This window comes from Suncus etruscus, chromosome 9 (genome assembly GCF_024139225.1).
Source record: "Suncus etruscus isolate mSunEtr1 chromosome 9, mSunEtr1.pri.cur, whole genome shotgun sequence".
NCBI lineage: Eukaryota > Metazoa > Chordata > Mammalia > Eulipotyphla > Soricidae > Suncus > Suncus etruscus.
The window spans coordinates 22187868-22209554 of NC_064856.1; the positions used below are offsets into that span (position 1 = coordinate 22187868).

Below are 21687 nucleotides of genomic sequence, written 5' to 3' on the forward strand. Positions count from 1 at the left end.
TCCTCAGTTCTGTTTACACAGGCACGTTTTTTGGCCTGACTGGAATCTGAATCGGAACAGAAGGAGAAGAAATCTTTTGATCACTGAAGACAGTGCTAGTGTCTCAAAATTGGGCATGTTCTGAACCTACTGCTGAGAAAATAAAACCGGAACTGCTGCAGGGTTTTCTGATGATCTCTGTTTCCCCACCATTGTGTTCTCCCATCTCCTGAATTGTGCGTTTAAAATTGTCATAAGAAAAGTTTTCAATAAAAACGAGGAGAATGGAACAACTGACCATAGATGTGGGTCATTTTATTCCTTCCCAGACTGGAACTTTTCCTCTGTGCCATTCCTGCTGACCTCCACTTTCCTGGGAAGCTCAATTATATCTTCCACTAGATATCAACCCTTCCTCCCACCAAGGTGCACTCCTTCCTTTATCCTTTCCCCCACCCAAGAAAAGTATTTAAAAGGCTCTGTTGACCCTTTTTTCCTCCTCCACGCTACATGTTGCCAAGCTTCATCAGCCCTTGTGCTCCAGGCTAGACTCATTGTATTTGTCTCTTGTTTTAAAAACTATCTTTACTGAGTCCACCCTGTTCATGTGACTCCATGGGCACAATTAATACAATTGTGTTAACACAATTAATTAACACAATTAATTCCCTGTGGCATTAATTTCACATTACTCAGGAGGTTCATAGCTTCGTTTTTGTTTGCTTGTTTTGGGGCCACGCTTGGCTCTGCACTCAGGAATTACCTTGGCAGGTTTGGAGGACCATATGAAGTGCCAGGGACAGAATCCGGCATGCAAGGTGGTTTGCAAGGCAAAATGCACGAACTATTGTAGTATCACTCCGGCAGCTTCTTCATCTCTTCTCTCTCCACTCTAATTCATTCATTACCCCATCAGATTTCTTTCTGCAGGATTGCTCTGGGTTAGGAAATTTCTCTGGAACCTTGCAATTATTTTTTCCTACTTTGGTAGGAGAAATGACACCATGGCAAGGAGGATCTTTTCTCTTTTCTAGCTTTGCAAATGAGATTGGAGCTGGGGTGGGTTTCATCTCTGTTCTTGCCATGTAATCTGTTCTCCTATAACAAAGAGTTTATAAGAGCTTTCCCTCTGAGCATGAAATTTAGGAATCTGCCCAGGCAGTGTTCAGATGTATGATTTTATGAATTGTTTTGTTTTGAGGTCAAATCTGGCTGTACTCAGGGCTTACTCCTGAACTCATCGATCACTTGTATTAGGTTGGGAGGCCATGTGGGATATCAAGTATCAAACCTGAGTTGACTAAGTGCAAGACAAAGGCCCTATATGCTATACTATCGTTCTGCAGGCCCCTGATATTTTGTTTTGGTTTCTCTTCAGGCCCCTGCTATTATGTTTTGCTTCTTGTGGGGTTTTTCATAAGTGCTCAGGGGTTACTTCAGGATTAGTGTTCAGGGAACCACCTGGATCTCCTGTATGCACAGTCTGTACTCCTGCTCAATTAGCAACTTTCAGCTCAGCGTCCTTTTCCCATCATTTCCACCTGAATGGAACTCTGTGATCCTTTTAAACTCAAGTCTTTCTTCAGAGTACAGAAAATTTTCCATTTCATTTAAAAATTACTGCTTCTTCATTTGTTGTATTTTTTTTCCTTTGAGGCCTCTTATTATTCACATATTATGTCTCTCATTCTCTCTCCTCCTAGTTCTTCTTTGCGCACAATTTCTTTTCTTTTTTTTTTTTTTTGGCTATTTTTTGGGGGGTCACACCCGGCAGTGTTCAGGGGTTACTCCTGGCTCTATGCTCAGAAATCACTGCTGGCAGGCTCAGGGGACCATATGGGATCCCGGGATTTAACCACTGACCTTCTGCAAATGCCTTACCTCCATGCTATCTTCCTGGCCCCTCTGTGCACAATTTCTGTCTTGCTATATACATATATATATTTTTTTTTTGTTTGTTTTTTTGGGCCACACCCATTTGATGCTCAGGGGTTACTCCTGGCTAAACACTCAGAAATTGCCCCTGGCTTGGGGGACCATATGGGACGCAGGGAGATCGAACCGCGGTCCTTCCTTGGCTAGCGCTTGCAAGACAGACACCTTACCTCTAGCACCACCTCACCAGCCCATTCTTGCTATATTTTTGCTCTGAGTTTTTTGTTTGTATATTTTTGTATTTTTTGGTTTCAGGGCTATACCTGGGTCACTTCTGGCTCTGCACTCAGGAATCACTCCTGGCGGGTTCTGGTGACCATATGAGATGCTGGGAAACGAACCCAGGTTAGCCAAGTGCAAGACAAGCACTCTACCTACTGTGCTCTTGTCTTTGCTTGGGTTTTATAGGATCTATGTCAGGGGTCTCAAACTCGCGGCCCGTGGGCCGCAAACGGCCCTCCGTACAACATTTTGTGGCCCTGCCCTAGAGGAATCTTTTTTTGTTTTGTTTTGTTTTAGTTGTTTGGGTCACATCCCCCAATGTTCAAGGCTTACTACTGACTTTGCACTCAAGGATCAACTCGACTTTGCCTCCTGCAGCCCCCAGGTAAATTGTCTTCTTTAGGTTTTCAAATTCTCCACCCATTTCTCTAGCTCATATCCTTCATGTTCATCTATGTTCTCACAAATGGCAGGATCTCCTTCTTTTTTAGGTTGAATAAAATATAGCTCAGTGGCTAAGTAGCATTTGCCACATTTTTTATTAGTTGGTTTGAAATCATTTTTAGTGACTTTATTCCAACTGCAGTGGAATAAAACAAAAAAAATCAGTAGCAGAAAAGGCAAATTCATATATTCATAGAAGTTAAACATTTTTTGTGGGGGGTGCTACAGTCAACAGTGTTGAGGTGCCATGACAGGCTCTGTGCTCAGGGACTATACTGGTGGTATTGGGTTCAAAATTCACTGTTGTGTTCACAGTAAGGCAAGTGCTTTAAATCCTGTTCTATTTTTCCAGCCCCTAAACAAACACTCTTGAACCACCAATGGCTTAAATTAGAAATCAAAAGGGAATTAAAAAAATACCTTGAAACAAAAACAGAACACAACATACCAAAGCTTATGGGAATTTGCCAAAGTAGTGAGAAGCCTTTATCCCCTTGTCTTCTTGCAACACTACTCTACAGTCCTGAGGCTCAGAGCCAGCTGACAATCTTGCTTTTCCTCTCTGAGAGAATGCTCTGCATATCTCCCTGCCAGCCTATGAGCAGAAAGCTTCTTCTGCAGGGCCTTCTAGAATCACCCAAGCCCACTGGCCCTCTAGGGGAATCCCTGGACCAAATTGTCACCTGAAGAAGCAAGCTCTAATACCCATCCAAAGCTCTCTATGCTTTTAATCCCCATTGTTTGGACCAGGCAGAGGCAGGGCTCTCTGTTCAGAGGCAGGGAGCTGCCTGGCCTGGTCATGACTGGCCTTGGAGCTCTGCTGCAGTAGCACCTTTCCAGTTGGAAAAGAGGGCGGCCCTCATGCAGGGAATTAATGGGTGAAAGGTTGTTGGGTTGCACAATGTGGACAAGATGGTTGGGATCAATCATCTTGTATAGAGGCGTAAGAATATATTTAAAAATAGCAGTGTGAACTATAATCATGTTATTTAAATAAAAAATAAATAAATACGGCACTCTATTGAAAAAAAAATAGCAGTGTGGTGTCACTGTAATGTACTACCAGAGCCAGTGTGTAGAGAGGGAGCCTGGAGGGATAGTTTATAATGTAAAGTTTGATCCCTAGCACCCCATTTGTTCCTCTGAACAGAGCCAGGGGAGATCCCTGAGTCAAGAGCCAAGAGTAAGCCCTGAGCACCACCCTGTGTGACTCCAAAACTGAAACAAATAGTCTGTAGAGAAAAGAGGGAGGAGAGATAAGTTGTTCTTCGCATCTTCTGGTTCTGGCCATAATAAAGGTGTGAGAAAAGACAGGACCCCTGTTACTCTCAGTTCTATTCTTGGTACAATATACTCGACAGAAAGGTTCTCCATGCCACTGGGGGCAGTATGATGGCAGAGCCTGCAGGCAGCAAATGATTTCCTTACACACCTACAGCTGTGATGAGCAAAGTTCCCACGTCATGAGCCATGCATGAGTGATGCTTGTCACCGCACAGGCCATTGGTACATCCAAAAATCAAGGTCCCATCTTGATTTCTGAACTTTTGTTCCAGATTTCTTTAACACGCGGAAAGTGTCACCGAATTTTTTTTTTTCTTAAGTTCTTCAAAGTGAAATGATACATGCTTCCTTTTTCTTTAAAAGCCAAAAAAAGAGATCATCATCTGAGAGAAATTACGAACATTTCAGAGCCACTTGGGACAGGGAGGATAGATTATGCCAAAAAGCAATTCCTAAGGACTTCAAAGTTAAAAAATATTTCCTTCAGAAGAAAAGAACTTGTGAAATAACTTGTGCAAATGATGACAATTCATACTATGCATTTCTTTTGCTTTGTCCAAAGAAAAAGAGTTGATGTCTCTCTAACTCTTTTTAAAAATTAATTCTTTCAGAAAAGGGCACCTTCAGCAGTGCTAGGTATTAAACACAAATTCCTGCATGCAAAGTGTGCCCATGAGCCATCTCCTTTATAATGAATGCCCTTAATTAATTAATTAATTAATCCTTTATTAAAGAATGGGTTACTTGGGCTAAAGAGATAGGACAGAAGTTAAGGGACTTGCCTTGCAGCTAACCCTGGTTTGATTCTTGGCACCATATTTGGTCCCCTGAGCACTTTCAGCGTTGATTCCTGAGCATAGAACCATAGGAACCCCTGAATATCATCGGTTGTGGCCCAATGTCCTCCCAAACACTGCCCCCCTCAAACAAACAAACATACAATAAAACCCCAAACGAGGATGGGTTGGGCCGGAGAGATAGTACAGGAAAAAGGCATTTTGTCTTGCATTCAGCCCACCCGGGTTCAATTTCCGGCATCCCATCTGGTCCCCCGAGCACAGTCAGTAGTGGTCCCCGAGCCACGAATAATCCCAGAGCACTGCCAGGTGTGGCCAAACAAACAAAGAAATAAACAAAATGGATGAGTTCCTTAGACGATGTTGAAATGAATTTGAACTTTCCTGGAAAAGAAGGTGACAATGTGATGCCGATTTCTAAGCTGTCCCCTTCAGAGGGAGCACAGTGAAAGCAGCAGGCAGGTCCTGTGTGGGTGGCAGCAGGCTGGGGAGCTTCTGGGCGCAGAGCTCAGAGTTCTGGAACCTTGTGCGCAGCACTTCCGGGTAATTGATCTTGGCGGCTTGTTGATTTTACTCGGCATTCACCACCCTGTAGCTCAGTCTCCGTTTGGCAGCACGGGAAGCACATTTTCTCATCTTGGTGGCCTCGAAATCCACTCTGCTGCCCCGTCAGGAGAGAGTTCTGGCTCCTGCTGAGCGGGGACAGATCCGGCTGCCCTCACGTCTTGCAGCTTTACTTGTTCCAGCCTCTGGGAACATCCTGAATTCATTAGTTCATTCCCATGTCAAGCTACCCCTGGGCAAAGGATGATTAGCCACATTTCCTGGGTGAGGAAAAATGAGGCCTAGAGAAGTTAAATGATTTGCCTGTGGTCACAGAGCGGGGAAAATTCAAATTGAGAGCCCCTGGCTGTCAAAATCAGTCACTGGCGGGTTATTTTTAACCAAATAGATGAAACTTCTAGACTCTAGCCTTTCGTGGATTTGTCTGCCATTGGTTGAGATTAAAAGGAAAAAAAAAAAGGAAGATTTTTTTTGGGGGGGGGGGCGTCACACCAGGCAGAGCTCAGGGGTTATTCCTGGCTCCATGCTCAGAAATCGCCACTGGTAGGCACAGGGGACCATATGGGATGCCGTAATTCGAACCACCATCCTTCAGCATGAAAGGCAAACGCCTTACCTCCATGCTATCTCTCCGGCTCCTGGGAAAGATATTTTTAATTTTTTTCTTTTTTCTTTTTTTAAAAAAAACTCTAGGCACAGGGCCAGCACAGGACAGACCCTGGTTCGATTCCCCGTAACCCATATAGTCCCTGAGCCTGCCAGGAGCAATTTCTGAGTGCAGAGACAGGAGTAAACCCTGAGTGCCACTCGGTGTGACCCAAAACCAATAAACAAACAAACAAACAAATAAAAACTCTAGACTATCATTTATAAAGCAGATGAAACAGTTTAAGGTATTTGATGTTCCAACTCCTGTATCAGCGTCCCTCCACCAATGATCCAAGGTTCCCTCTGTTTCCCCACCTCTAGAAGACGTTTTTCTTTTAGGAAGTTTTCTGTGTTAGCTCTGCATTTGGGGGTGAAGAGCTATTTAAGGGAAATCCTGAGACACAGGCAGTACTTACTGTGGAAGACCTCTGTTGCTGAATGGCAGGAAGGATATATGTGAAAGTAAAACACTATAAAATTCTTCTTCTGTTATTAAAATAAACTGTCTTAGAAGCAGAGCAATAGTACAGTGGGTAAGACATTTGCCTTGCATGGGGCTGACCCTGGTTCGATCCCTGGCATTCCATATGGTCCCCTGTGTCTCTCCAGGAGTTTGGTCCTACGCAAGCAAGCACACAAACACAAAATCAAACCTCAATAACAATAAATTAGGCTTGTTCCTGGCTCAGGGAGATAACTCAAGAGTAAAGCACATGAGGTCCTGAGTTTGATTCCTGGAACTACATTGCCCACCTCACCCACTCACTCATCCCTAAAAACATATGGGGGGTAGCCCTGGAAGTTCTTGAGTACTTCCAGGTCAGGGTACTGGATATTGGAAGTGACGGTGGGTACCCTGAGCAAAGCTGGGAGAAGCCCTGATATAAACATATAAATAAGAAGCTGGGGAGATAAAGGGTTGGAATACATTCCTTGTATTCATGAGATGATCAGTTTATTCCTGGCATTGTGTGACACTCTGAGCATTGTTGTAGTGGCTCCAATGTCCACATACTGGGCCTGTGCACCACTGAATTACTGGGCCTGAGCACCACTGTACCACTGGGTCCTAGCACCACCAGAATGTTGGGTCTGAGCATTGAATTGCTAGACATGCACAGTTGGGCTGAGTATCATAGGAAGTAGCCCTCAATGTCCCCTAAACAAGGTTTAAGAATCCCACTCACAAAAGAAAAAAAATATACCTGGCTAAACAGACTGTAAGATGCTTATATATATATATATATACATACACATATATATATTTATACACACACATATATATGGTAACATACAGGACTAAATCATTGATTCATGTAGTGACATAATACCAAAGGTTTTTTGTGGGTAAGAGACAGAGGAACATATGCTGTGTAATTCAATTCACAGGCAATACTGGACAAGGCAAAACTGGGGTATTATTTTGTTAGGGCCACAAGAAGTGTTGTGGTCAAGGTGGCTGACCCTGATTTTATTCCTGGCACTACATGTGGTTCTCTGAGTACTGCTGGGAGTGATCCCTGAACACAGAGCCAGGAGTAGTCTCTGAACACTGCCACGTCTGCCATTGTTTTCCTCAAAAACCGTCTAAACTTTACTTTTCATTTGCAAATGTTAGCCAGTTTTTACCAATCATCACACTGGAGACTGTGTCCACTCCTGGAGGGTTACCACATGCCTGAGTATCCCTACTGTGCTCAGTGTCAGTCAGGGTCTTTCTGAGACAGGGAGGAAGGAGAGGAAGATTTATTTAAGTGGAGGCCAACAGATGCCAGGGAGCGGAAGGGTGAACTAAGGTATTCCGTTGAGGTTTCTAAGGGTGCTAAAAATACCCCAACACTGCTGTCTAGAGCCTAGGAAAATCCTGAGCTTCTCTCTCTGTCTGTCTGTCTGTCTCTGTCTGTCTGTCTCTCTCTCTCTCTGTCTCTGTCTCTCTCTCTCTCTCTTGCTTTTGGACCACACTCAGAAGTGCTCAACATCTACTCCCAACTCATTACTCTAGGGTTGTTTCCAGTGGTGTTCAAGGGGTTTGTATAATTCTAGGCCCAATCTGGGCCTGCATGTAAAATGAGCTTTAGTCCTTTGAGCATCTTCTTGAATCCCACAACTCATTTTTTGTTTACTTTATTTAAACACAATGGTTTGCAAAATTGTTCATAATAGTTGTTTTGGGCATTCAATGTTCCAATTGCAATCCCACCACCAGTGTGGCCCTCCTTCCACTGTTGTTCCCAGTTTACCACCCACCCCTTAAGCCTACCTCCTTAGCAGGTACAAACTAATTTAATATTTTGCTTGTTATAACAAAAATGTCTACTGGAATTATCAAAAACACTTTATCAAAAGAAAATTTATGAAAACTGTTATATCTCACAAAGGGTTCATTCAAGTCATTGAGGGTTTAACTGAGCTGTTTGTTGCTGGTAAAGCCTTCTGTGTTATTTGGAATTTATAGGTATCGTGCAGCTGCATATGTGACCGTGTGCTTCAGGAATTCCAGGATTTGTAGAACTGGGTTGATAAGTTTCAACAGCTTGGCTTCACTTGCATTGCTTTTAAAATTAATCCATGGCTCATGTCTTAAACCATGATGGAGCAATCAGGCTCAGAGGTGGTTGTGGTGGCATGGGAATGCCATGAAGTTAAGAGCACATAGTAGGTAAGTAAGTGCTGAACCAATATTTGAGCACAGCCAGCAAGGCGTCTTCTAGGGTAGAACCATAAGGAGATGTGCAGATGTGTGTCCAACAACGGAGCTCGTCCATGTCATTGCCCAGCTCACCACTGGTCTGGCCTGAGATCACTTGAGCACTGGGCCCAGGAGAGGCTGCCTGTACTCTTGGTTCCTGGACAGCCAGGGCGAGGGCGCCTTGCCACATTCTTAGGAGAGTGCACATCCAAAACAATTTCTTTCTCTCAAACCTCGGCACTAACGGGTTCCAGATGGCTGCTCGTTATATAATGGAGCTTGTTTTAATAGCGTCAATTTCCAGATGTGCAGCCTGGAATCAAGAAGCCCACGGGCCCCTTGAGGACATGGAGAGCCAAGCTGAGAGCAGCCCGGGGGAGAAAAGCTGACGGGTGTGCAGAACCAGGCCTGGCAGAAGAATGGGCTGTGCCTGCCATTGCCCACTTTGCCACTCACTTTGCAGAGGGGAGCCTCTTGGTTGGCCTGATTCTGGCACAAGGCATTCAGGGTAGTGAGCCCTTTGAGGGAAAAGATCTCTGAGGGGTTGTGTTTGGGAAGCTGAGTTGCATCAACGCCTGCTCATGGCCTGAGCTGTGTGAGGGGTCCTTGAATGTTTAGGAGAGTGGGAGGCTGGAAAGGGGTTAACCCCAAATCTACCTCAAAGAGGCATTGTAAAGAATGAACAGAGGCACACACTGATGAGGGACTGGGAAGACTGGGGGCTTTCTCCTTCTTCAGAAATTCCAGTGCTCTCTTAGATCCCCTCATCAAGTCCTCTATCAAGTCCCCAGAAGCAAGGGTGCCATTTCTCCAGAACTTGCAAAGTACTGAGGGGAGGGGCATACTTAGCACCTCTCAGACTTATTCCAGGTCCCTGCACATAAAACATTGTTCACTGACTACTCCAAAGGAGGTCAAAGTGTGCCCCTGACTCTGAGCCCCTCCCCTCTCTCTCCTAGTGACTCTAGTGCTAACAATGGAGTGAGTGAATGAGGGAACCTGGAGGAACAGAGCTGAGTGAAGCCCAGTGAATTTCTCAGAGACAGCACCTTCCTGTGATAGTAACCCCACCACCAGGACAGGATCAAAGATCCCAGATCCACTCAAAGAAATGATTTCAACAAATTACCAATCAAATGCAGGGGGTTTAATAGAAGTTGACAGAGCAGGCCCAGGAGAGACAGAATATGAGTTAAGAAGGGCACTGTGGGTGGACAGGCTGAGTTCTTTTTGCAGCCTAACCTGCTATGTGGGACCTGACTTTCACAGGCTTGAGAAAACCACCCCCCAGGAATATCTGACAGTGGACACTGCCCTGTCAGAGGGTCCTGCCTTGTCAGAGGGTCCCTGTGAATGGACAGAGCTGAGGACTCACCTTTCTCTTCAACCCTGAAAAAAAATCCAAACACCATGATATCTGCACCAGAATAACAGAGCAGAGAATGCCCAGAGACAGGAGAGGCAAGAGTGCAGTGAGGAAATGCATTTCAAATTAAAGTGTAGAGGAAATGCTTTCTGGCCACCTTTGGGCAGGGGGCCTCGTGTGGCAGCTAAGCCAGAAAAGTGGTTTCTGTAGGCAACTCCAGCCTTTCCTGCATTGTGCCTTTTTAAAAAATGCCAAAATTTAAAAAATGCCAGTATAGTGCTCGCTTTGGCAGCACATATACTAAAATTGGAATGATATAGAGAAGATTAGCATGGCCCCTGCGCAAGGATGACACGCAAATTCATGAAGCATTCTATATTTAAAAACAAAACAACAACAACAACAAAAAAAAAAACAAAAAAAAATGCCAGTATAAATACATGGTACCAAGAGGCTTTGGTTCTTTCTGGGTTTTCTCTCTTGTACATCTCTGTTTTTAAGAGAAGCCTAGGAGCTGCTATGACACTGACCACCAATGAATGTACAGCTACCTGCACGTGTGTGACGCTGAGGTGTTTGCACTCAGGGACAAACTTCTGAGCCGTCCCATTAATTCTGTGACATTCAATGGTCATGTCTCAATTCCTACTTTCCTTCTGTCTTTGTTAGTTTGTTTTTGAGCAATATCTCATGGTGCTCTATACTCAGGAATTATTCCTGATGGTGCTCTGGGGACCATATAGGATGTTGGAGATTGAACCTGGGTTGGCCTCTTGCAAGGCAAACAATCTCCCACCATGCAATCACTTTGGCTCTCTCCTCCTCTGCTTTTAGGATGACAAGGGTAACTTTAAAAATAGAGAAGAGGGAGCTAAATTGTGAACACAGTTAAGAAGTCAGTTTAGATAAATTCTTGGACAAAGAGACAACTGGCTTACAACCTGGAAAAAATAGATTCCTACCTCACAAATAACCGTATGACGGCTTTAAGATTTAGAGGTTAGGAGTTAAACCAGAGAAGAATTCTAGTGCAGACACAATTTCAGGATAGGGAGCAATTTTCAGCAAAGACATCAAACAACCAGAGATTGCCGGATTTGACAAAAATGGCTATTGTTTATTTTCATCCAAACACAGTAAAATAAAGGCTAAACTGCAAAAATGAAATGAAAGACAGAATGGCTAAATGACAAAGAATCAAGAATTTCAAGATAGAGAGCACACTGAGCAAAATTTTGGGGGTGCTGGAGGGGGAAGGGAGCCATACTGAGCAGTGTTCAGGAGCTATTCCTGGCTCAGTGTGGAGACCAGATGCTGGTGTTCATGAAGGAAGAGCATTGAGCTACCCTCCCATCCATTGCACTATCCAATGATTCCTAAGCTGAAAATTGAGGGTACGAGACCAATGTGAGTGAAATTTGCAGCAGGATGAAGGTGGTGAGACTGGGGTTGAGCCAGAGGGTTCTGGAATGGTTGGGTGAAGTCTTTGGTTCCCAACTCTCTGTGCTCCTGTGGCAGGGCTTCCCAGTCTCCCTGGCTCCCAGAGGAGCCAGTTTCTCCAGCAGCCCAAGGCACACCCCTTGCAGTCCCTTGCAGGCACTTGGCATTTCCAGCATTTTCTGCTACTCCCTTTGCCTGCCCCACCCTCTCTAATCTCTATCAAATGGAAGAAAAAAGAAAAAAAAATGTGAACTGCCCCTTCAAAGTTCAGTCCCAGGCCCCCTCTTCTACAAGACTCTCTTAGCTTCCATGCAAACCCCTCCCATTCCCCAGTACAGCATCTGCCCTTCATCCCAGCCTCTCAAAGCTCTTCACTGACTTGTTCTCAGTCCCAACCAGCCCATGGACCCCTCAGAACAGGAATTTCTGTGAGTTCTCTGCTCTCTCAGGGCATATGTAGCACCTCCAACCCCGAAAAGGACTGTTTGAGCTTTAGTCTCCACCATGCTAGTTTCTAAAATGGCAGAGTTTTCTGAACAGCAAGGATACGAGTTGCCAATGATCTAATCATGAGAAGGGCAGGAAGAGCAAAACGTGATGGGAACTGAATACACTTGAGCTACTGAAAGCCTTGGCTGAGTGACCAGCAGTCTCCTAGGGGCTCAGAGCCAGGAGGGGCTGACCTTGAGAGACCCACAGTCTGGGGCAGCAGGGAGCACTGGGCGGGTGGAGGAGAGTGATGAGAGAGACACAGGGGAGGGAGAAAGTGATGTTGTGGCCAGAGGGGGCCCAATGGGGGAATTGAGATGCTATGTGGGACCCTCCCCAGTCTGTAGTAAAATCCTAAGGCTGTGTGTGCGTGCATTGCCCCAGTCAGCTCTTGGAGCACAGTAGGTCTACAGAAGCCTGTTGACCTGGTAAACAGACACATCCTGGACAGACTCTGGAAGCAGTGTGAATGTCACCTCTGGCGGTATCCGTGGGTCAGATTCTCTTGAGCTCCGAAAATAGACTGCTCTCACTGAAGATGGGGTCTGCTGAAGCCCAGCACTAGAGGACAGAGGGCCGAAAGGGACACTGTGCATATGGGCGCAGCAAATGAGAGAAGGGGTGCCGTGGGGTGAAGGTTTCCCAGGGTGTTGGAGGCAAAGCATCATGCCTAGAGTAGACCAGGTGCATGGTGGAGTCTGAGAAGAGGATTTGTTCTGGGTTTTAAGTGCTGGAACAGGGGCAGGAATCAGGGTGGGCCAAGTAAGGACGCCATGAGCCACGACTTAGTCACATTTTTTTTTAATCACAGGGCCTGGCCTTGCCACTCTGCTGTAAACAAACAAAAACAAAAGCAAAGTCAGCCAATGACACAAGGTGGACATGGAGGTCAAGGCCAGACTTTGCCCTTAGACGGGGTCAGTGTGGCATCAGGGCTGAAGGCTGAGGGGTTCTGAAAAGAGGGTAGGGGGTCAGAGGCAAGAGTGGGAAGTAGCCTCTGGGCTCTGCTCAGCTAGCCAGTGCCCTGGGAGGGTGGCAGTGACTGTTGGCATCCAGCTCCCTCACCCTCCATCCCTGGCTTTGCCTGACCTTCATCCCCTGGGGCAAGGAACCGCCTGGCGCGAATCCAGAAGGAAGCTGCAGCTGCTTCTGCTCGGCCCAGCACACAAAGGCGCTTTCTTTCCCAGCCCAGGGTGTGACTGAAGGAGCCCTGGAGCCCAGAGCTCCCGAGAGGGAAGTTGCGTGCTGGGTGTGATGTATGTGCACTGTAGGTCTATGTTATGTCTGTTATGAGTAGATGTGAAGGGGGCTGTTGTGTGTATGAAGGTATGTGTGTTTGAGTGCATACACAAGTGCGTTTTGTGTAGATGTGGTACTGCTGCGTGTGTTGTGTGTATAAGAATGTATTGTGGGGCCCGGAGAGATAGCACAGCGGCATTTGCCTTGCAAGCAGCCGCTCCAGGACCAAAGGTGGTTGGTTCGAATCCCGGTGTCCCATATGGTCCCCCCTGCCTGCCAGGAGCTATTTCTGAGCAGACAGCCAGGAGTAACCCCTGAGCACTGCCGGGCGTGGCCCAAAAAAACCAAAAAAAAAAAAAAAAGAAGAATGTATTGTGTGTTATATGTAGACATGAGGCTGTGGTGTACATCAGTATATAACTGTTGTATGTAATTGTGGTACTGTTGCATGTATGTGTGTATATAAGTGTGTCTGTATGCATGTTTGTGGTGTGTGTATCTAAAAGTGTCTGGTGTGTAGACATGGGGTTGTTGTTGCTGTATATATGGAGTATATCAGTGTATATAAAATGTGTTGTGTGTAACTGTGGCACTCTTATGTGTATATGTCTATTTGTATGTATGTGTTATGTGTGTATACGTGTGTGTGTGTCTTTCTTTGGCCCTGGGAGCTGAACTGCGAGGACGCTCAGACCCTTTTTCTGCCCTCTCCGTCTGTGATGGCATTTCTGTGTTGTTTGTGTATCTTTGGGTGTATGCATGTGCATACATGTTTATGTGGGTCTTTATGTGTGAACATGTTACAGCCTGCACTTAGCTGCAACTTTAGGTGGACCTGTGCCTATTTATGTGTTTGCCAGCATCCGTCCATACACGTTGTTGGCACTACTGTGGGCTGCTGAGCCACGTGGAGACCGAGTGTGCGGGGGTGTGTTTTGTGAGTGGGTCTACAGGAGAAACCTGGTCCAAGCCCCCCCTCTATGCTCCCTGGCCAAACCTCTCCATCCTGCACTCCCCACCCCCCAACTCCCTGTCCCCTCTGCACTTTGTAAGCCTCCCAAAGTAACCCCCTCCTTTTTTTCCACACCCCCAAATCCAACCTCTGCATTTGTCTAGGAACAACCTGGCCCCTTTCAGCTCGGGGAGGAAGGCAGGTTTGCACAGCTTGGCTTGGCCTGAATCTGTTCCCAAAGTTCTGTGGCTTCCAGCCAACTCTTTGGAAAAAAGCTCTTGGGGAATCGCCTAGCCGGAAGGTGGAAACGCTGTTGAGGGGACTTGGACCTGCATTCTGAGCAGAAGTGGGAGCACTAGCCAGAAGGGGGCCCTTGGGCTGAAGGTGAAGCTTAGGCCAAGGATTCTCCACCTCCAAGGACAGGGCACCAGTAGGGCTGGGTGTCCTGCCCAGGCTGGCAGAGCTGTGAGGCCCCTGGGGATATGGCAGTAGAGACCCCATTGCCCACAGAGAAGGGAAACCTGAAACCTGGGGTCTACCTGACCAGGGAGGCCTGGAGCCTGCTGCCCACAGCCCCCAGACTACAGGAGACTGGACTCCATGACAGTGGGTGGTGTCAGTGGTACAAGGCATCTTTCATCCATCACCTGAATGACTTGTGCTCTGGAGTCTTTAAGCTGATTTTCCCTAGGCAGCTCCCACTCATCTCAGGCTCCACCCTCTGAGGGCATGGGGCATGGGGTATGGGCAGGGCCCTAGGATAGGATGTTGGCAGAAGGCCTGACTAGGGGGTGAGAGGCGCTGAGGCTCACCGCTCAGAGTTCACCAGGTGGTCACTCTTACTACCATGGGGCATAATAGCTGCTGTTGGACACACTGTGCAAGGCAGAGTAGCCAGGATGTGAGTGGATAGGAAGCTGTCTCCTTTTCCTCTTCCCTTCCAGAACTCTGCATGAGAGGTGAGGCTCTTTCCTAGCATGTTGGTCAGGGGTTGGTCTGAGAACTGAGCATAGAAGGGACGGCTGGCTTCATGCACAAGGAACTGAGGGCCAAAAGGCACTCAGACATCTTAAGTTGAGGCACACAGAGGCAGGGCTTTGGGATGCTGAGCTCCTGCATGTCTTCACAGACAGTGCCATGGGGCCTTGCATCCTGGCGCCTTCTCCATGTGGAGATAACCTGGCTGGCTGAGTGGGGTGAACATGGTACCTCAGTTGGGGCCTATTTTGGGATACTGAGCACTGTTGAAAGGGACTCAGAATCCATCCCCCCCCCCTTCACTACACACAGCAGGGAGGCTGCCTAGCTGTCCCCTCCCACATAGGGGCTAAGGGAAACAGGAAGGCCACAGGGCAAGAGCTTAGCCAGGGCAGGGACAGAACCTATTCCTCCAACTGTATCTCAGGGTTCAGCTGGCCCAGTTGAGGTAGGAGCAAGGGAAAGGGAGAACAGAGGGGTGCCCCACTCTGGGGCTTTGTCACCACCCCCACCTGTGTGCTCTCCTCTCACCTCCCCCCCCCCCCAGGATGCATTCACTGGGCCTTGGCAGCTCCTCTAGCTCTCCCCGGCCTGGAAAGTTGGGATCTGTGAATGGAAAAGCCAGGCCTAGAGCTGGAGTGAGAAGGCAGGAGGAGGGAGGGAGGGGTGTCTAGTGTTTTCCTGCTCTGGCCGCCAGGAAAGAGGTTTAACACCTCTGCAGGCCTGAGTCCCAGTCTGCCCCAGGCTGGGCTCCTTTCTGCCCTGCAGGACTGTGGGTGCTGCCCCTCATTCTGCTCTCGGGCAGCCCATTGGTGTGGGGGGACTGAGTGCTGTGCAGAGTGTGGGACCACCAGACATTCATTAGCTGATGAGGAAGACTGGGGAGATCCTGCTGGTCTGGTATACACTTCCAGATTTTCCTGGAGGCTGTGAGCTGCTAGCGTCATGCTGACCTGAACCCTTGAACTTTTCCTGGTACCCCATTGCTCTTCCCAGGGCACAGGGCTACCACAGCCCTACTAGCACCTCTAAACTCATCTCTCACCAGCATGAGCCATTCTTCAAGCTGGGCCTCAGGCTCTATGCACAGGCTGGACTAGATTTGCCTGGTCAAGGACAAGAAGAGAGTGTACAGGAGGATAAAAGCGTTTGCCTGGCATGTGGCTGACCAGATTCAATCTCCATCACAACCACGAGTAATCCCTGAGCACCACTGGTGTGGTCCCCAAACCACTAAAACTAAAAGAATCTAAGGGCTGGAGAGCACAGTGGGTACGGCATTTACCTAGCACGTGGCCAACCCAAGTTCAATCCCCGGCATCCCATATGGTCCCCTGCCAGGAGTAATTTTTGAGCACAGAGACTGAAGTAACCCCTGAGCGTTGCCCCAAAACAACAACAACAACAACAAACACAAAGGAAAACAGTGAAGGTAGGTAATAGGCAGTCTGTGCCTGGCATTGCCAGGCTGGGCAGCAACATGGTCTAGCGAAAGGACAGAGGTTCCACCTTGCGGGGCCACTGCCACATCCTCAATGGGACCCTGACTTACTTCTTCATTCCCTTTGGGTTCAGAATAACTCTGTCTTGACCATCCCTATGTAGGATGCCCAGAGAGGTTCTCCTCACCCATTGGTCACCCCACAAGCAAAGGGTGCATGTGGGTCGCTTGTATTTGGAAAACTGTCTTTCTTTCAGTTGTGCCAGACAGGGATCACACCTGGGACCACACACGGGCTCTACCGGAAACTCTCCCTCTTGCTGGGGGAATCACCTCTTTTCTGGGATCATGTCCCTACTCCCTCTTGCATGCTTGCCTATCAGCATCCATGGTGGCTCTGTCCATGCTCTTGGTGCCTGTGAGGATTGCCCCATTGGTCGGAGGTTGAGTATAGAAGTAATGACACCTCCTGGGTCTATACTCTTTGGTGGGGGGACAGTCAGGGCACTGCCCTTTAGAGTTCGTAGTTAGGTGTTAGGTACCCTGGAGCAAGGTGTCCTCTGTTCAGTCCCCACTCCCACCTGCTGCACTGTGAACTGGGACACAGCAATAAGTGTTTAAGTCCACAGGAAACTTCCCTGTTCGATCAAATGAGGGGCGAGTCTATTGCCTTTTGCCCCAGGAGGGCTGAGTTTGGAACTCTTTTCCCCCCCAGAGATTCCCTTGGGTCATTGGAGCTGCTCTTTGCTGTCTTCCTTCTGCTGACTCTGCTACCAGGGAGCTTGGCCAGATCATCTGCTGGGGGTTCCAGCCACTGTTAACGATGCATGCATGTCTGGCCTTTTATCTCTTGGTGTGAAAATTGCCAGTGTCTGCTCCTCTTCCCGGGAGATCTCTGAGGGCAGAGCCCACATTGTCTACTCAGCCTGTCTCATTGGTTCATTCCCAATGCACAGAAACCTTTGCCTCCCTCTGCCTGTCCTCAATCCTTTGTCCTGCACTTTTGGGTCCTCCTAGGAAAATTCCACAGTTTCTCTCTTCCTTGCATCTTTACATCTGTCCTGATTCTGATCTTTTGGCCCAAACGAAACATGAGGCGTGGGGAAGGAAAGTGGGCAAGGCAGCTCCAGACTTTCTTCTAGGTTAAAACAAGAGAATAGGGTGGCATGTTCCCCAGGGCAGCTTTGCATTCTTCCATCTTGTACAAGTACTGGTGAGGGAATGAGTCATACCTAAGGCAAAATCATGTTTCCGCTCATTCCAGATTGTTTTAAAGTAACGGGTTTTTCTGCTGAGAGATTGAGCTGGAGCACAAACTTTTCATTTGGGAGTCTCGGGTTTGATGGCAGCATTGTATGGTCCCCTAAGCACTGATCCCAGAGTAGTCCCTCTGCACTGTGAGGTATGGCCCAAATATTTTAAAATACAAAAAACGGTGTTCTAGGACAGAGGTCAGCAAACTTTCTCTGCAAAGAGCCAGGCAAAAGATATTCTAACCTGTGGGCCATGCAGTTCTTACTCCTCACACCTTCTTTAGGGTGGGGAAGGTCTCACCGTCTTCTCACAGGTGGTCACACAGCTGTACCCAGAGAAAGGAGAGCAGCTGGATACTATTGGAACTTTAGAAATGGTCTCTAAAGTCCACACTTGGCATGATCTTCCTGTGTCAGTTCTTTCAATTCCTCCTCCCTCAAAACACAAAAGTGAGGTATGGGTACAGCAGGTAGTATGTTTGATTTGCACTCAGCCAACCTGGGTTCGATTCCCGGTACTTCCATATGGTTCCTGAGTCCAATAGGATTAATTCCTGAGTGCAGAGCCAGGAATAACCCGAGCATTGCTGTGTGGCCCCAAAACAAAAATACACAAAAGTGGATTGTACAAAACATGTGGTGGTATGTCCTCTGGCCCTCTATACAAAGGGGATGAGGTGTTGGTCTGGAGGCGTCAACCCCACCTCTAAGTTTTCATCCTTTCCCTGTTTATCCCCAGGGCTTGGTCCTCCCAGGAGCTTCAGGAGCATATGCAGGGGAAGGTGTGGTAGTGAATAGAGTGAAGGAAGAGAGAGCAGAGCTGGGCTTGACGGCTGGGCTGAGCTTTCCCACAGCCCACGGTGAAGCCCAGATGGTGTGGTGGTATCCGTGGACACTTGATCTAAGAGCTGAAGCTGGATTGAAGCTTTTAGGCTTTTCTCCCTAAAACCTGGTCAGTCAGACCTGGACCTTTTCTTTGGAAGCTCATTCTACAAAACTCAGGGAGGGGCCTGGAGAGATAGCACAGCGGCGTTTGCCTTGCAAGCAGCAGATCCAGGACCAAAGGTGGTTGGTTTGAATCCCGGTGTCCCATATGGTCCCCCGTGCCTGCCAGGAGCTATTTCTGAGGAGACAGCCAGGAGTAACCCCTGAGCACCGCCGGGTGTGCCCCCCCCCAAAAAAAAAACTCAGGAAGGTTTGTGCATACCCTCAATTCTCCCTCCCTCCCACTTTTCTATCATCTGAGCTTATCGACTATACTCCCACTTCAACTCCTGGGCCCAGGGATACACAAAGCTGTGCTTTATGGAGAAAACCTGTCCAGTCGTTAGATCAGGGGCCCATGCTTACCTGCTGTTGGTCAGCCTATGTTCCTGGATTCTCTGGACCCCCAGTGTGACTGGTCACACTTAGCCTCTATGGATCTTGGTTCTCTTATATACAAATTGGGTAAGAGTGGTGACTGCAATCCAAGCCCACTCAAGCAGAGCATGTATCCTAATTCTGGGCAAGGCCACCAGAGTCAATGCAGGATGTTCAATTCAATTTCAATTCCATATCAAAACAATTTTGGTATAACTATATGCAAACACTGCAACCCTATGTTTACACCACGAGTTTATGGGAAATGCCAATTTCATGGGAAGTCACTTCCCCTGCTAAATCCAAGGGGACTTACCGGACACTAGAGTGGTCTTGTATGACTGATTGTCTGGTGCTTATGGAAGGACTGAAGGGGTCCCTGTCAGGCCGTAACACTGGAGTTTACAGGGACTTGGGTAATAGTGATCTGTATTCCTGCCTCCCGTTTAATCTTCCATGTGATGATCTTTCCAGGGAGACTGGGTAATCCTCACCTCTTTGGCTACTCAGAGAGAATAAAGATCGATGGCTCTGATAAAACAGCTGTGCAATACTGGCATTGATCATTCCAATCCACTGCATCCACAAACCTACGAGCCATAGTTATCTGGTTTTGGATGAGGAAACAGGGGCAAAAGGAAGTAGAGAAATTACTCCCCACTAACCCCATTGATGCCTCTTCCCTCTCCTTGTTCATCTTTATTCAAGAACTGTCTGAGTACTAGACTCAAGAGGTAGTCCACCATGCAGTGGAGCCAGGTCCTCCCTGTCTGCACTTCGATGTTACCCACAGCCCAGCTGGTCACTCATGTGTTCCTGTCCTCACATTCCAGTACCACAGAGATTTGGTTCAAAAAGCCATCCTAGGCATTAAGTGAGAAAGAAGAGAGGAGAATCCAGAGGCAAAAAGGATTTGTGCTGAAACTCAGTTTAGAACATCTGTGGTCAATAAATCCAACATAAGGTTTTCCAGACTCTGGTGACGAGCACCTGCTTTGCCAAAGGCAATTCAGTGAGTCTCTTGGGTGAGGGCTCTTAATGGGTACAGGGGTGAAGCAACTGTGCCTATCCCATCACTGGTCTGCGACTCCTGAGAGTTGTGACACCTCCTTATGGGGCAGACCAGACACCAGAGTGTCCTTTTATCCCATACCTGAGTCTTTGCAACAAATGAGATCATTTATGACAAACACACAAAGACCAAGACACTAGCTCAATTGACGGCTAACTGTACTTTTTTTACCCTCTTGTGAGGAAGAACCTAGTAGGGCAGGAGTTGAGTCTAAGGAAAACCCAATCTCAAGCATTTCTCCTACGGTCTACAAAGCTGTCCTACATCCTTCCTTGAAATGGAGAGAGTCACAGCTGACAATGGTGTACACCAACCCCTCCCCTCATCCATTGGCCTGAACAAGGTTGGATTTTCTGCCCTCAGTCTCCTGAGACTTTCCTGCTGGGCTTCTACAATAACTTCCCATAGCCCTTCTTAAGGTGTGATGTCTTCTAGAGCCCAGAAAGGAAGACAAAGTTGTTCAGGAGCCTCGGGAACGTCAGTTTCCATGGCATTCTTGGATTCAGGAGGGTCTCTAGTCAGTCCACAGGGCTTCAGACCCTGGGGTCCTCAGGCTTGCACCACAGCCCTTTCTCTGGCTGCTTTGATCAGATGCTCTGCCAGGTCAAGTTAACCCCCAGGAATGCCCAACGAACAAGTCCACCAATCGGGTGCCCACACTCCAGGAGATTATGGGAGAGAGAAGGCTCTCACAGACCACACACGAGGCACTTATACAATGCCCAGGCAGCAGGGGGCATTCAAGTGCCACCAAAGCCCTCAAATATAAATTTGGTTTTCAAAAGTCTTTTTTGCTTATTTGTTTGTTTAAATCCAGGATCAAGACCACAGACAATTTATTATGTAAGACATGGGTGAAGAATGATCAAGGAAAGTTATGGCTGTGGGTGACATGGAATTAGATGAAAAGGCTCAAAGTCTGCTGATGAGTTTAAATTGGGCTTTTGCTCTTGGTAATGTCAAAATAATCATAAGAAGCACTTATGCCTTACAGAGCAAATAATCCAGAGTGTCATTTTTCATTTTGCAAACAGGGACACAACAGCAGTCAAATAGAAGCCTAAACACCCAGAAAGTTAACATACAGGTTCAGTAAGATATAACAAGGGGTTTAGCATGCTGGTGGGTTTTTAAATCAGATCCATATTGAACCCTGTGACCTACTGGAGGTTCTAAGCGGAACCTGGGAAAAGCAGCTTTTCCATACAAAACAACAAGAAGGACAACGAAGAACCAGGCTCTGCTGGATGTCTATAATACTCTTTTGCAGTAAGGCTTTCAAGATACATGGATTTTTATAGCATTTGTATTTTAAGGATTTAGGGCAAATACATTTTTTCCTACTTAATAAAAAAAAATTAGTACTTAAAAGGTTCAAAAATATATCGATTGAGTGATTTTTTTACATAAATAAATTATATTGATTTTTTTCTTTTTTTAGGATTTAACAGCTGAAAAAACCTTTCTGCTTCCACTGGAGGCAAAACTGAACAAAATGTTAGTTAAATAGAGAAAGCAGCATTTCTAAGAAAT

General features: G+C 47.1%; 1 non-coding gene across 1 annotated transcript; it reads left to right on the top strand.

Moving 5' to 3' along the window:
* Positions 1-10204: 10204 nt before the first annotated feature.
* LOC126019729 (U6 spliceosomal RNA) lies at positions 10205-10311 on the top strand. The gene has a single exon (XR_007499354.1). It is a non-coding gene; the product is annotated as a U6 spliceosomal RNA (small nuclear RNA).
* The last annotated feature ends 11376 nt before the right edge of the window (positions 10312-21687 follow it).